The following is a 16,547-nucleotide window of genomic DNA, read 5'->3' as shown; positions in this document are numbered from 1 at the left end:
CCAAGGTGAACATGTCCGTCATGCTTTTTGGGGTTGGTAAACTAAAGAACCAGAGCCCAAGCAATCAACTTAGTCTTTCTCCCTAAATTGATTGGTTTCCTACCAAAACTGAGGGCCGTATTGCAGTCGTAGGGTCTCACTGAGCTGATCCTTCTGTGAAGCAAGGACAACTTCCATCACGGATGTTCAAGGGAAAGCCATGAACACCACAACATCCCTTTTTACTCACTTGTAGCTTCTGGATTTAATGTTTTCCTCTCCCTTGTTAATATTTCATGTTTTGCAGGTCTTCTCTTTCTTTTCTTCCTTTCTCTCTTCTCTTTCTTCTTTTCTCTCTGCTTCCTTTCTCTCTCTTCCCTTTTTTCCTTTCTCTTTTTCTTTTCTCTCTGCTTTCTTCCTTTTTCTCTCTTTCTCTTCCCTTCCTTTCTCTCTTTCTCTTTCCTTTCCTTTCTCTTTCTCTCTCTTTCCTTTCTCTCTTTCTCTCTCTTCCCTTTCAGCCACATGTACCCTTAATGTAGTTCTCGGAGATTCAGTGTGACACAGAATACGACAAGGCAGACAACCCCTTTGAATTATTGGTATGACTCGTTTTTGCCATCCGAGAGAAATGAAGTGTTTCCCTCAAGAACACAACACATCGCCCAGTCCAGGAATTGAAACCACAATCTTACGACCATGAGTGCATCACTCTAAGCCACACACTTCCACATTTAATGGATAAATGTCTTCAAAACATGGGAAGAAAAGGTAGAATGAAGATAACTTGAAGTGAACCTGGAGGGAAATGGAAGTATTACCTGTAAGGAAGCCAGAACTCTACTGTTGCCACAGAGATAACCATCTTTGGTACACAAACAAGATGTGGGTGGGGATTCTGTAATGTGAACAGAATTCTTACCTTGTCGCAAATGATGGACACAGTTGTGTCACATTCTGAATAAAGTAAAACTATTCTGCCGATTGGCAAGAACTATTTGAAACGAGAAGTCGATGATTCTTACGAATTCCCAGCAGTCTCCCGACAGGTTATTGACAGTTATTGAAGTGAACTGGTCTGCGAAACGGAGCGGGGGAATTGTGAAGTTCAGCAAAGATGATGTTTGGAATAACTGGACAAGTTTGACAACGGGTACGGAACGCATAAAAGATCTTGCTTGGATGTATGTGAGAAGGAAGTGTGGATCAGTGAGTTAATCAGATTTACTAGCATATTTAAGAGGAAGGTGAGAGCATCAGGAGAGAGAGATAAAGGTGATTGGGAGAAGTGAATAGGAAGAATCTTGGTAAGGTGGGGAGGGGTGGGTTAAGTGTGGAAGGATTCAAAGGCATCCGTCTTATTTTACAGAGTCCCCATCGTTTAACTTATTTACACACGGGGCAAAATCGATATTCATTTTTTATTTGCAAGATACACACGAAAACTAGCAATTAATCTGCACACACAAATATATAGAGAGGATTTGTGTGCTGTGGTAAGCATCAACATTTACATTCATTGTGAAGTGTGCAAAGGCCTGTTGTTATATGTGTGTGCATACATACAAACACACACATTCATTTGTAGAATATAAGGGGTTTAATTTCCTTGTGATCTAAATGAATAGGTATGCTGAGTAAGTGCTATAGTTGGTCAACCATTAGGTTCCAAGATTACAGCTAAAGCTGTATCTATGGATCTGTATTGGGGTTCCGTTCTAAGAGGGATATATTAATACTAGAGGGAAAATCAACACCAGGCAGAACGAGTATCTCAAGTCATTTAGAATAATTTAATTAGGGTAAGGTGAATTCAAAGCCTTACAGCCGTTTCTGGGATAACCCAAGTCATCAGAGACAAGGTATGAATATTTTAGATGGGGAAGATTTACAGTTTGTAGGGAATAAAATAAAAGAATAAAGAGTAAAAGTAGTTAGAAGAATAATGTTCACAACTCATCTTTTTCCAGAGGATATGGATGCTGGTCGGTACTTCCAGGCAGTATTCAGAATAATGAATTCATATTGTAAATGTGTGTATATAGAGTGAGAAAGTATGATGGACATAGATGGGTTTTGTGTTTGGGTGTCAGAGAGAGAGAGATAGGAGAAAGGATTAGAAAATAAGATGGGTAAAAGGGAAAAAGAAGAATATTCAGTTCATCTGGCGCCTATTTGTGAAAGTTCTTTTTTATTTTTCATTAGTTTACATCCTATTTTCCATTTGAAATTGTATGGCCATGTGGTTAAGGGGTGTTGCTTGCATGATGGTGTGGTAGTTGGCTTGAATCCCATGCCGTATTTTGTTGTTCTTGTCCATTCAACTATAGATAAGTTCCGGCAATAAACTGGCAGTTAATCCTGCGATGAACCAGCATCAGGGTAGCTTCAGGAAGTGAGACTGTCATAACCCCAGTCAATTAGGCCCATGGAAACATGGTTAAGCTCTGACCTTAAGAGTCCTGGAGTTCAGGACAGAATGAGATCTAAGTAATGTTGATTAAATGCAGACCAACTCAAGAGTGGTCAGCATTTAGTTCTTCTTCGCCCACTCAAGTTCTTTTGGTTTCCCTTCAATAACGGTTCTCTTTTGTGTTGTCATTCGCTGATGGTTGTCTGTGATCTTCCTCATCTTCAACACTTAGGTTTTTTTCTACAAAACCTTTACAAGTAATTTTGTGCTGTATGTTTATCGATGACCACCACCCCAGCCTGAGACGATTGGGCGGAGTCGTTTGGACGCTGAGGATTTGGCATGGCTGACAGGATATTCTGCTTTTTTGAGTTACAGTGGTTTTTGGCGCTAGAAGCAAACACACATACAAATACACACACAGAAATATACACAGACTGGCGGCGAGCTGGCAGAAACGTTAGCACGCCAGGCGAAATGCTTAGCGGTATTTCGTCTGCCGTTATGTTCTGAGTTCAAATTTCGCCGAGGTCAACTTTGCCTTTCATCCTTTTGGGGTCGATAAATTAAGTACCAGTTACGCACTGGTGTCGTAATCCGTTTGTCTGTCCCTGTTTGTCTCCTCTGTGTGTAGCCCCTTGTGGGCAGTAAAGAAATAAAAATGAAATAAGATAGACAGATAGGGAAAGAGAGACATAACAGTTTATTAATTGAACACGATTAATATAAAGACTCTTTCCTTCCCCTCATACACATAGAGAAATATGTTCACATACATAAGAAGATAGAGAAAGAAAGAAACATTAAAACGTTTGATGCCAAATAGTGAGCATAGAATCAGCGACGCCAGAACGTCTCTTGCACCCATTCGGTCAAATACTTGATTGGGTTTTTTTTTTTTGCGGGGAGGGGGGAGTTTACTGCTGCTTTGATTGCCGAAATTTGCTATTTTCTTCATCTTTTATTTGGTTCCTGAAGTAAGAATGAACAGGTGAAAAACTTCCAAATGGTCTGTCGCAGAAAAAATGCTGACGTTTAAAATGTATGTATGTGTAAACAACATGTATAATATATATATATATATTAATAGAAGTGGTAAGACGACAAAAGAATGAAAGAGACATCGATATTATGGACGCCTACAACATCGATCATTCTATGAAAAACATACCTATACCGTCAAGGGAACTATACTCTAAGAAACTTTTGGAGAAAATTACAGACCTTATTAAGCCAGCAATTTTTCGATGGCCGGATAACTGAAGAGATAGCGGCGTGGGTTTCCGCCCCGACATCCAAAACTCCGAGTTTTATCATGGCTACCGAATAAATTGTCACATATTATACTCACAGGAGCGGCTGTGTGGTAAGTAGCTTCTTTACCAACCACATGGTTCCGGGTTCAGTCCCACTGCGTGGCACCTTGGGCAAGTGTCTTCTACTATAGCCTCGGGCTGACCAATGCCTTGTGAGTGGATTTGGTAGACGGAAACTGAAAGAAGCCCGTCGTATATATGTATATATATATATATATATATATATATGCGCGTATGTATGTTTGTGTGTCTGTGTTTGTCCCCCTAGCATTGCTGGTGTGTTTACGTCCCCGTCACTTAGCGGTTCGGCAAAAGAGACCGATAGAATAAGTACTGGGCTTACAAAAGAATAAGTCCCGGGGTCGAGTTGCTCGATTAAAGGCAGTGCTCCAGCATGGCCGCAGTCAAATGACTGAAACAAATAAAAGAGTAATATATATGACATAGATAGATAGATAGATGCATGCAGAGGGTAATTCCCCGTAGTTGAAACAAGTGGGGTAGTAATAATACTGTGTTATTTGCACAACAGTCCGTCTGCTATTGAGGTAATGTCAGCCTAAGGGAGATAACTCTGCAATCTCTTCACACTCAGGGTCTCCAAATGTTGCTGGTTTGCAAATATCTTAAAGGTAACAGGACGATGTCTTCCCTGAGTGTTAAAAAGAAAAGTATTCAATCGTTTTTTGTTTTTTTTTTCTTACTGCTGGCTAATACTTTTATTATACATTCACACTCATTATATGTATATGTATATAAATGTGTGTATGCGCGCGATCGTGTGTATGTGTGTATTTGAAAGGTTGTTTGTTATAGACCGGCTATAACAAATAATGACCATTTAGCTGTGTTGCCGACTCGTCTATATATATATATATATATATATATATATATATATGTATGTGTGTGTGTGTGTGTGTACATACACACACACACGCACGCATATATATATGTATGTATATATATATACATACATATATGTGTGTTTGGCGCGAACACGATCTAAGTAAGATGGTTGCTCAATAGATTGATAGATAGCATTTCCTTTCCTCTAATTTGTAAAAACAAACATTTACTTGCACATAGCTATTTCTAATTGCGCGCTCTCTGGCGCGCACACACACACACACACACAGCCTGTTACACTGTGTTTGAACTCCTTGAAAAACGTGTTATCCATTATTTTATTAGAATCAAACAATGATTCATAGAATTATATTCTGTATCTTTTTCTTCCAAAATTTGCAGCTTCTAAACAATTTTCTTTTTTTTTAGCTTTCATTACAAAGGGCACCAGGAATGTTTTTCTTTGATCCGCAGTGCACTTGGAGGTGAAAAAAATATTGACGATCATTGCTATAAAGAGTCCGAAACCAGAATATCACCATTATTGTATTCACACTTACTGAATTTCTCATCGTTTCTTTGGCATCTGGGATGAAAGCTATACTTTGCTGATAAGGTCTAATAAAAACCAAACATATCTAGAGTTACCTCCCATGCTTGCCGAACGCCAACATAAAAATAGACAAAGACTATTGTGTATATATATATATATAATATATATATATAAGTTCATCAACATTTAGATTCAAATGAATATGGTACTTAAGTCAGATGCACCAGAATATTGTACGGTGTTATCCATATAAATCCAAGGGGTGATGATAATCAAAGTAAGCAACGAGAATATCTTCGGTAATTTGGTACGATCGTTTCACGCTGATGATTGCTCAACATTTTAAAACTGATGTAATACTTACAATGTTTAATAAAATGATGTAGCGTGAAACGATCGTACCAAATTACCGAAGATATTCTTGTTGCTTACTTTGGATATATATATATAATAGATAAAACATATGCATATATACATATATGTACATACTTACATCTATATGTATATATACATGCATATATGAGTACAGGACACCACAAATAAATATAGAACACTACGCGAAACGAAAACACAAAATCAAACAAGGAAACGGACTTTTTTTAACAACGAAAAAACAGAGTACAGGACAAACAATACAAGGAAAATTACTCTTATATATATATATATATATATATATATATATATATAGAGAGAGAGAGAGAGAGAGAGAGAGAGAGAGAGAGAGAAAGATTTATTTCTTAACGTTGTTTCGTGTTAACATGTTTAATGCCGCCGACTTTCATTGTATGAACTCTATCTCGACTAATATATTTCTCGGGTTTATCAGAAGATGAAAGTGAAAAATGTTGTCGCAAATAGAACATATGAGCCATAGTGTACACATTTATCTCTGCATTGGCTGTCTTTTATGGGGGACAGAAATATTTCAAACACTACGTAAATTATTGAAGTAATACCAGGAGAAGAAAGAAATCCTGAAAAGTTGGAGAGGGTATATTATTTCTTCAAAGCAAATTGCCGTTCATTATCATCTAAATTTAATTATTATCCTTGTTGGTAAAAAAAAAAAAAAAAAAGATTATATCGATGGATTTGTAGATCGAATGTAATCGATATTTTTTAAAATATATTTTCTTGTCCAATATGTATTGATATTATTGATTTTCCGAAAATTGTTGATTAGCTTGCGATTTAGATAATACTCCCTGACGAACCAAAGGGAGGCTTGTACGTGCTTGCTCGAGCTGCTAGACATAGTAGCTTAATTACACTATACTACTTTAAGGGGCAGGGAAAAAAAATAACATTTGGAAAACTTAGATGTAGATTCTTTGTCTTCGTGATGGAAGGCTGTTGATCATACACTTACTCAATCAGCGCTGATCCGGGGCTAAACAATATATTTAAGCAAGAAACATGTTCAAAAGGGCTTATATTTTTATCATCCCTTTTCCGCAGTTGAAAGATGAGTGTTGTGGAGAGGTGATTTTCATCGAAGAATTTGATGTCTGTCCCGTCTAATTTATATTCGACTCATATGTCAACTAAGAAACGGTTAACTGATCACCTTTCTTTCTTTCTCTATATTCTCCAACTGAGATGTACCCCCCTCAATAAATGAACCCCATTCACGTAAGAACAGGTAAATTAACCTTTTCACTAAATATAAATAAACATGTTTTAAAACAATAAACTTTTTTTTCTGTGGTGAAAACGAAATGATGACTGAATAAAGGACAAAACAAACAAAAAGTGTTGTATTTTTTATTGTCTCTCATTTTCTCAGACAAATGCCAGAAACAATTCCTCATCCCATGACTTCTTTCATTTCAAAGGTTTTTCTTGATTTTTTTACCTTCTTTTTTGTTCTTTGCTTTTTTTCTCAATAAAATCACGAGAGAGTTACACAATATCCAAGGGAGGCAACTGCAATAATTTTCGTCTTCTAGGAATGGTAGAAGTCACGTGACAAACACGGCAGGACTTGGTAAAGCGTTGTTGCCAATATCCTCGAACATGGAGCGTACGAAGAATGGGAGAAAAGAAAGAGGAAAACCATTTCCTGGCAAATTCTTTGGATTCTAATTGTGTTTCAATTATTCTATACGTTGCCGTTGTTTTTTCCACGGTTTTGGTTGTATTTTTCTGAATAAAATAAACTTTTGCATTGTATTTGAGTGTGAGAGTATGCGTATAGATGTGTAACAGCGTGTAAAGTAGCGTATGTGAATGTGTTTCAATGGTTCTTGTATCTGTGTGTGTGTGTGTGTGCATAAGCTAATGCTTATGTGTCTGCCAGTGTTTCATTAATTGTGTGTGTACATAAAATGTGTTTTATTGAAATACAAAACAAAAGTCGATTAATTCGCAGCCTCACCAAACGAAAACAATGCCTGCTAACGTCGACACGAAGCCACATTGTGCAGATGAGTGCCAAGTATAATCAATTAGATCGATTCAAAGTGCTTGATTGGTACTTACAGTATTGATCTTAAAATGGTTTGGATGCAGAATAAATAAACAGAGACGTTACTAAAGGCTGGCAGGCATTTTGTCCTTTGGTAGACAATCTGCCGATCAGAATGCCTACACACATGCACTCACTCGCTCACACACGAAACGTTTCGAGTCGTAACAGAGTTTTACGGTACCGATTATCCAAACAACTGAAGTCTGAGACTGAGATGGCATTATACACTTTTCTACTCTATGCACAAGGCCCGAGGAGGCCAGTCGCTTAGATCGACCTCAGTACGCAACTGGTACTAAATTTATTGACCCCGAAAGGATGAAAGGTAAAGTCGTCTTGGGCGGAATTTGAACTCAGAACGTAGTGGCAGACGAAATACCTATTTCTTTACAATCGACAAGAGGCTAAACATAGAGAGGACAAACAAGGACAGACAAACGGATTAAGTCGATAATATCGACCCCAGTGCGTAACTGGTACTTATTTAGTCGACCTCGAAAGTATGAAAGGCAAAGTCGACCTCGGCGGAATTTGAACTCAGAACGTAGCGGCAGACGAAATACCACTAAGCATTTCGTCCGGCGTGCTAACGTTTCTGCCAGCTCGCCGCCTTACTAGGATGGCATTATATTGGCAAAATTATTCACAAACAAGAACGTGGGTGTTTATGGATTATAAGAAAGTGTAAAAAATTATTATAAATAAATAAATAAATAAAACACACAAATAAAAATGTTTTATTTATTGATAATATTTATGATTCCTGGCCTTTGTTCAATTAGTCTTTTCATCGATTGTACCCACAAGGAATGTGAACTGTCAAAGAGACCAACTGAACGAAATTGCTCTTTAGAAATAGATTCCTGTTGGCTTGACATGTGAATTAATAGATTTCTCACAAGAATCTATATACAATCTCCAGCTGCCTGCCTCTCTCCCTCTCCTCTCTCAGTCTCCCCCCTCTCTCTCTCTCTCTCTCAATCCATCTGTCTATCTATCTATCTATCTATCTATCTATCTATCTATCTATCTATATATATATATATATATATTATATATATATATATATATATATATATATAAGGGATGAGCTGGCAGAATCGTTAGCACGCCAGACAAAATATTTTAATGGCGGTGCCCCAGCATGGCCACAGCTCGTGAGCTGAAACTAGATAAAATAAAATTTAAAAAATAAAGTATATATATATTGATAAAATAAGAAAATAGAACGAACAGGTTTTAATCACAAATCACAACAATTGTTTCTGTGCATTGGTAACAGCTGTTAGTTGCTGAGGTTCCCAAATCATAATGCTACATAAAATATCATATAAATAATATGTACATTATTTACACTATTTACATTATTTACATTTGACAGATATTTGTTCTCATCTTGTTTGTTGTTAACACAACGTTTCGGCTGATATACCCTCCAGCTTTCATCAGGTGTCTTGGGGAAATTTTGAACCTGGGTTCTCATTCCTAAGGTATTTTGCCAATGTTGTTACAGTGATCCCTCGTTTATCATGGTAGATTGGTTCTGAGACCGGCCGCGATAACTGAATTTCCACGAAGTAGGGACACCATATTTACAGTATTTATTTAACGTGTATTTGGACTTTTAAAACCCTCCCTGTACTGTTAATAACCCACCCATTATAGTAGTCTATTAATAATGAGGACAACTGTTAAGCAATAACACTTTAGATTTAAGAAAATAAAGATTGTTACTGTACTCAACACGAAAGAAGTTGAAGTAAAATTTGAATAATGCTGGTGATGAATTTGCTGCGCAGTAGAAATGATGATGATGAAGCTGACAGTGGTGCCCTTTCCTGGGACACCTTGTCCCTTTCTTCCGAAAGTGCAGCCGTAGTATTAGCAGCAGGAACTGGCTCTTTTTCGCGAGGCTGCAAAAACGTTGTGATAGGAAGTTGCTGCCGCTGCTTCTTTTTCCGTTCAAAGAGCATCTTGTAGGGATTCAGGACTTCATCGACCTTGTTGCAAAATTGCACAGAACGAACCATATCGTCGTCCCATTCCTGTGATACTGCTTTCAATTCTTTAACCAGGTTGCAGAGCTTGGCCAACCGTTCCAAAGTCAAGCCACTTTGGTCGACAACTTCTTCCGTTTCTTGCTGTGTTTCTTCTTCTTCTTCACTGGCCAACTTCATCAAGTCTTCGAGGTCTGCATTGGTCAGCGGCTGGGAGTGGCAGTGTAATAACGCATTAGAAGAAGCAGCACGCTTCCAGCCTTGGAAGAAACAGCATGCTTGGGAGCCTTTGTAGGGGATGAAAACGCAAAGTCCAACACAGAGAAGCAAAAAACAACACACACACAGCACAGCATAAAGTTGTACAGTAAAGCTTGAAGCAAAATGGCTGTGAGAGAGAGACAAGTGAAGATGCTGCGCATCTGAGCATTGGTCAAAGCACCAATCACAGGTCAGATTACAAAACAGAAAGCTGTGATTCATCGTCTCTCTCCATTGCACCAATCACAACCTGTCTTAAGTTCAAATACCTCTGTATATGCTTTTTGGCTATTTTACGCTTGTTTTCTTGTTTCTAGACTTGGAAATAATGTTTATTATTAATATTTTAATGGATTTAATGAAAAATTTTAGGTGTTCGTATATATTTTAAAAATGTGCGAAGTCATGAATCTGCAATAGTTGAACCATGAAGTAGCGAGGGATGATGATGAGATGATGATGATGATGATGATGATGATGAGGATGACAATGATGATGATGATGATGACGATGGCCCTCTTGTCTTTGTTTAATTTAAATGTTATTCAACAATGTCTATCTCACCTCGGTATTCATCTTTGCTAGTAAGTTACTTAGCTAGTTAATTGGTCAATTAGTCATTTCTCTCTGTGCCACGAGGCACATGGGGGCCACAACACAACCTCTCTAGCCAGCTCTGTCTTCTGCCACTGCTTTGGTCCCATTCCGGTTCCTCCACCCTTCTCGTCTCCTTCCCTTGTCAATGGTCCTTTGCCATACACTTTCACGACACCCTGCCGCTCTTTCCCCCCTCAGGCCTCCACTTCAGTGCCACCATATAATCCCCTTCTTGATATTGCCTGAGGACATGTCCAATCCACTTCCAGTGTCTGCAACTTATTTCATCACTGACCCACTTGATGCCTATTGTCCCAATTTAGGACTCTTTGCAGCCACTTCATCTCAAGGACTCTCCTTAAACATGTCAACTGGAAGCTGCCCATTGTTTTTTTCTGAGTGATGACTTCAAATGAACTCAGTATAAGACTATAGTCTTAATTAATTAAAGTTGTTGTGTTTGCCATTTTAAGGTTGGTGTTGTCATGTTGGCAGCTGTGAAGGAGACCATGTTAGGCTGGTGAGGACTAATAACATTGAAACTTGTCAAAAGTTGTCTCTCTTGTTGCCAAATATCAGCCTTGCTCCCAACCCCATAAATATTTCACTTTAATTGTTGATCTGTTGAAATTTGGTGAGTAACCTCCCTTGAATTCAGTCTTTATTCTTGACCAGAATAATTTCTTATTTCAAATTATAATTTCACTTAATTAAAATTTATTTCCAGCTGACCATATTTAATTGTCATTGCTGGCACTTGACTGTTTGGTCATCACCTCGGGAAATTTTCCAGTGTCTTCAGTGTGGTGGTGGTGGTGGCGGCGGCGGCGGCGGTGGTTGAGAGTGAGAGAGAGAGAGAGAGAGAGGAGGGAGAAGGGTTGAGGGAAGGAGAAAGTGTGAGTGAAGTTTGAAGTCAACAACTGAAGGAAGTAAATTGAGTGAATGTAGATGAGGCAATCGGACAAGGGAAGTCTTGTAATGACATCAGCAAGAACCGATCCTGTGACCTTTGGAATGCAAATTCCAATACCACTACAAAATCTGTCTCTTGTCTTTTACTTGTTTCAGTCATTAGACTGCGGCCATGCTGGGGCACTGCCTTGAAGGAATTTTGGTTGAATGAATCTATTTTATATTTTTCAAGGTTGGCACTTATTCTATCAGTTTCTTTTGCCAAACTGCTAAGTTATGGGAACATAGACACACCAGCACTGGTTGTCAAGCAGTAGAGGGGGGCGGGGACAAACAAAGACACATACATACGACAGGCTTCTTTCAGTTTCCCTCTACCAAGTCTACTCCCAAGGCTATAATAAAAGACGCTTGCCCAAGGTGCCACACAGTAGGACTGAACCCGGAACCATGCGTATTGGGAAGCAAGCTTCTTACCACACAGCCATGCCTGCATCTCACAGTAAATGACTGGTTTGTGGGAAGATGGTGGGTGGAACTCATTTACAACTTGGCCTTATTACTTTTCCTGTAATTCTGGAACATTTTAATGACATTCAGAAGACAATAAACCCAGAAAACATCAAACATGGCAGCAGAGAAAAGAAAGGAAAAACATATAAAAAGGAAAGAGAATGTTTGAATTTATTTTGAGACATTTAATAAAACAGAAGACACTGACAAAATCGAAATGATTTAGACATCTTTAATGGTGGTATTTTTCTCATAAAAATATTTCTGACAAGGAAGTTTTATGGATTGTAGAAACAACAAAACTAAGGGCAAAAGGTCAACTTTGACCAATATTTTGAAGTTTCTTAGTTAAAGAGGAGAGTCTGGTTACAGTTGATAACATTCCACCCAAACCGTTTTTTCTGCTTTTTGATCATCATCATCATCGTTTAACGTCCGCTTTCCATGCTAGCATGGGTTGGACGATTCGACTGAGGTCTGGCAAACCAGATGGCTGCACCAGGCTCCAATCTGATCTGGCAGTGTTTCTACAGCTGGATGCCCTTCCTAATGCCAACCACTCCGAGAGTGTAGTGGGTGCTTTTAGATGCCACCAGCACAAGGGCCAGTCAGGCGGTACTGGTAATGGCCACACTCAAATGGTGCTTTTTATGTGTCACCTGCATGAATATTTTAATCCAATTGTCTGCTGGTGTTACAACATTTCTTAAAAATTCCTTGTAAAAGATATTCTAAGGTAATGGATGTCAGCATGTTTCAAGTGAGTTGGAAGTGTGGCTTCTCTGGATTCATAATGGAGGTTATATGTTTTGACTGGTGTCAGGAGGTTGGCCGATACCTCATCAGTGAAACTGGGGATACAAAACCATGCAGAAGTGGACATACATAACATGGATGCAAGGTATGAAACTTGCTCCTCAACCCCATGGTTCCTGGTTCTATCCTGCTGCATGGAACCTTGAACAACTGTATTCTGCTATAATCTTGGGCCAACGAAAGCCTTGTGAGCGCATTTGGTAGATGGAAACTGAGAGAACCCCATTGTATGTATATATGTTTCCAGCCTCCTCTGGCACCTGTGCCGGTGGCACATCTGTACGTAGCCGATGCCAGCGCCGCCTTGACTGGCTTCCGTGCCGGTGGCACATAAAAAGCATCCACTACACTCACGGAGTGGTTGGCGTTAGGAAGGGCATCCAGCTGTAGAAACACTGCCAGATCTGACTGGAGCCTGGTGCAGCCTCCTGACTTCCCAGGCCCCAGTTGAACCGTCCAACCCATGCTAGCATGGAAAGCGGACGTTAAACGGTGATGATGATGATGATGATGATGATATATAAGGAAAATAGGACAAGGTAGAAAATGTCAAAATAATTTTATCATGAAGAACATTTTAGTATTGGTTTCATAGATAAAATTATTTTGGCACTTTCTACCTTGTCCTATTTTCCTTATACATATCAACTCATGTGTTACTTTTCAATCTTCTACACACACAAACACACACACATGTATTCATGCATATATGTGTGTGTGTGTGTGTGTGTTTGTCCCCACTACCACTGCTTCACAGTATGTGTTCATGTCCCTGTAGCCTAGCAGTTCAGCAAAAGAGATCAATAGAATAAGTACCAGGTTTTAAGAAAAGATCATTGGGGTTGATTCATTCACCTAAAACTTCTTTAAGGTAGAGCTCCAGCATGGCCGCAGTCAAATGTCCGAAACAAGTAAAAGATGAAAGATAACCTACAAACATTATCATAGGCGTGTCTGTGTGGTTGCTTACCAACTACATGGTTCCGGGTTCAGTCCCACTGTATGGCACCTTGGGCAAGTGTCTTCTACTATAGCCTCGGGCCGACCAAAGCCTTGTGAATAGATTTGGTTGAAGGAAACTGAAAGAAGCCTGTTGTATATGTGTGTGTGTGTGCATGTGTATGTGTGCGCGTATGTTTGTGTGTCTGTTTTTGTACCCCCACCACCACCACCATGGTTTGACAACCCATGTTGGTGTGTTTACATCCCCATAACTTAGCGGTTCCTCAAAGAGACCGACAGAATAAGTACTAGGCTTACAATTGCAATTTAAAATAAATATTTGACTTGTCTTTTTAGGATGATCAATAAAAATGCAGTATGAAGATCACTACACATCCATGAAGCTCTACAGATCTTCCAGGACAAGGCTCATCTTCTAGGCTGTAATTTCCAGCTTGGAATTTCTGGAACAACCGTTGACACTAGCTTATGTTTATTGTCCAATCCTCATATACTGCATTAGTGTTCCTCGTACTTTCTATTGCGTTGTTATTTTTATTGAACTCATAAAGCAAAATATGTTGAATATGCTCCTTTGTCACTTCCAATATAGTTTTGAAAAACTAACTGTTAAAATTGAACTGCACTCTTCAAAACTTGCACTAAGAATAAGTACAAGGTAAAATTACTACCTGCTTTCATAGCAAGTTGATGCAGGTAGTTTATCCCATCCCCCTCTGGCTTTTAATTCATGCAATTGAAAAAACTTCATTATTTATCGGATGGCCCCATATATATATATGCACACACATACATATATACATACATGACTGCATCAAGTTACAGGCACCTGTTTGTGGTTTTGATGGTCAGCAATGCAGTAAACCAGGGCTTGGTCCAGTGGGAACCAATGACCACCACTAATTGTAATTTAAAATAAATATTTGACTTGTCTTTTTAGGATGATCAATAAAAATGCAGTATGAAGATCACTACATCTCCATGGAATACATTGTGTCTGACCAAGCTTGGATGAGAAGATGGTGGATTTCAGGATAAAAGAAGCATGAAAATGTTCAAATATTTCCTTACCTTTGTTTGTCTTCTCCTCTCCTCATCAATGCTTTGTCCAATTGCAAACACGCATTTGAACTCTTGAACTGTGTGCAAACTGTCAATAAATAGGTGGTATTTTAGAAATTTGTGTACTTTGTTGATTCATGCTTATTTGTGGCAAGACAATGTGAGGGAGTAGACCAAGCCAACCCATTCCAGCATGGAAAAGCAAAAATGCTGCTGCTGCTGATGGTGGTAGTGGTAGCCTACTTATCTCAAACCAGCCTTTTTCTTTATTCTGTTTTCAGTGGAGGTATAAACCCGAGTGGTTAGGGTATTTAGCTCATAGTCATAATGTTGTGGGTTCAATTCCTGGCCCGGTAGCACTTTATTTCACATTGTTCCATTGTACTTAGTTGTAAATAAAAACTGGCTGCAGGTCTCTGTCTCTGTCTCTCTTCTGCTGCCACATCCTGGATGACCCTTTGGGTCATGGAAAAATGAGGGCATTAACAGAGAGTCCATGTCTAGTTTTTACCACATGAGCTGCTAAAACAATTAGTTAACCCCTTAGCATATAAACCAGTCATATGTGGCCCTAAATATTCTACTTGTTTTAGGTTCTAACTGGGCATATCCAGCCTCTCGCACCTGCCCAACAATGTCATTCTAGAAATGAACAATCAAATCACCAAAATCTCAAAACTACAAGATAATGCCTTATTAACCCAAAACAATGGGAATAAATAAGGATTACATTTGACAGAGTAATCTGAATAGTGAAAGGATAAAGTATGGCAGGTGACCGTACTTTACAGTACAGAACTACAGAATTCTGTCGGGAAAATTGAGATATGTAGGGGGGGGGCAGGTTGGTGGAATGCTTGATATAGGCTAATTGGATGTAGGACCCAGAGTGGACGGGGATAATCATACTGCTTTTAAGGACCTCCCTGCTTCTCCCTCTTCTTCCAGGACAGTTTTCTCTCTCGTACATCTGATTCCTATGTTTAATTCTTTTCTCAACACATCTACATTTTGCCATACATGCCCATCCAGCAGAGCAGACTGGCTTCCTTCCTCTCTTCTTTGCATGTGCACTGCATTCAGGGGCCCATCTCACTGCTGTAGCAAAGCTGGTTAAATACACAAGCATCATGCTATCTGGAAGACCTTTGTTGCCAACAGAGGTAATAGTTCTTGGACCTTTCTCCATTCTATTCTTATTTTAGCACCTATACTTTCAGAACATCCTCCTCCTCTGCTAATAAGGTCATCTACACAAGGGAAACTATCAATTATCTCTAGGGAGTCTCAGAAGCAGTCAAGAAAATTGATTTCTCATGTGTCCTCAGCGTTTATTGCTTCCATGCATTTCCTATACAAATTCTATTTTCTCCACATACAGCCTGGCTGGAGCAGTTTAAATGGGAAACGATGTCCCCACCCACCATATTCACCAGACATTGCCCCATCTGATTATCATTTATTCCACAGTCCTCAAAATCATTTGGACAGGAAAAATATGAATTCTGTAGACGAGGTCAGAACAGTACTGGAGGAGTATTTTTCGTCACAGACAAGTGAATTTTGGAAGAAGGGCCTTGCAAGTCTACCAGAAAGTTGGAAGAGCATTGTAGAAAATGGGGGAGAGTATATTTTAGATTAAAAACGAACTTTGTTCATCTCAAATTCTATATTCTCCATTAACCCTCTTGTGATTCCACTGCACCTCTTGTTTCCATAGTTTGCACTAGATACGCTATGGAATTCTGGCCAGCACCTTCCCTACATATCAAGCAGGGTCATATACCTGATGGAAAGAGTGAGTTATCTATTTTCTAGCTTAACACAACTTTAGTCTTAGCAAGGTTAATTT

This window comes from Octopus sinensis, linkage group LG14 (genome assembly GCF_006345805.1).
Source record: "Octopus sinensis linkage group LG14, ASM634580v1, whole genome shotgun sequence".
Lineage (NCBI taxonomy): Eukaryota > Metazoa > Mollusca > Cephalopoda > Octopoda > Octopodidae > Octopus > Octopus sinensis.
Note: the sequence above shows the minus strand (reverse complement) of the source record.